Source organism: Octopus bimaculoides, chromosome 11 (genome assembly GCF_001194135.2).
Source record: "Octopus bimaculoides isolate UCB-OBI-ISO-001 chromosome 11, ASM119413v2, whole genome shotgun sequence".
In the NCBI taxonomy this organism is placed as follows: Eukaryota; Metazoa; Mollusca; class Cephalopoda; order Octopoda; family Octopodidae; genus Octopus; species Octopus bimaculoides.
In genome coordinates, this window is record NC_068991.1 from 39,701,575 (window position 1) to 39,702,773 (window position 1,199).

The window sequence follows — 1,199 nt, forward strand, 5'->3', positions numbered from 1 at the left end:
ACCTGGGTTCTCATTCCTAAGGTATTTTTCGATGTTGTTGTTGTTGTTGTTGTTGTTGTTGTTGTTGTTGTTGTTGTTGTTGTTGTTGTTCTTCTTCTTCTTCTTCTTCTTCTTCTTCTTCTTCTTCTTCTTCTTCTTCTTCTTCTTCTTCTCAAGATTTGTGAAATGAATGTAAGACCAGAAGTGCAGAAATGAATGAAAAAATGAGTGCTGAGGTCAATAAAAGTCTGAGTGAGGAGAAATGAATGAGTGTAGTAATGAATGAGCGACAGGATGCTTAGAAAGAAATCAAAAACTGAGCGAATGAGTGTGCGAAAATAAATTCAATTAAGGAAGTGATAGAAACGAGGGTAGAAGTGAATGAAAAAATGAGAGACAACGATGAATGAAACGAAGTAATGAAGAAAGAAAAGCTGCCTCAGAAAAACAAAAAGAAACGTATTTGTTAATTAATCAATAATATTTAATTTCCTTGTCAACCACCATTTCTAATTCTTAAAGGCGTGAAAAGCAAATAAACGGACTACGGATAGATTGCAGTGTTTACTTTGCTGGTTTATTTATGAATGTGTATGTATGCGGTTGAATGTATGTGAATGTGTGTGTGTGAATGTGAAAGAGAGAGAGAAGGAGAGAAAGAGACACAGAGAGAAAGAGAGTGAATGAGAGAGAGGTAGTGTGTGTGTTTCAAAGTTTCATTCTAGAAACAAGAACACTAATATAAATGAAATGGCCAACAGCAGCAATAAAAACTATTGTGGACATAGCAAGAGTTCTGACAACAACGACGACGATAACAACAACAACAACAACAACGTCATCATCATTATCATCATCATTATCATCATCATCATCATCAAAGCTTTCGTATTCGTCATCATCATCATCTACAACAGCAAGAATGCATCAGTAACAGTGATAAAATCAAGAACAGCAGCAACAGCAAGCGCAGCAGCAGCAGCAACAGCAGCAGCAACAACAACAACAACAACAACAACAACAACAACAACAACAACAACTACATGAATCACTGAAACAATCAAAGCAGCAATAAGTGCAGAAGCAATACGATACAGCGTCAACGGCTTCGGATTAAAAATTAAAAGAAAAATATATATACATAAACTCATGTATTCAGTCCTGATTCTCTTATTAGTTTTACAAGACCTGTACGTGCATATCCACACACCAGACCTGTA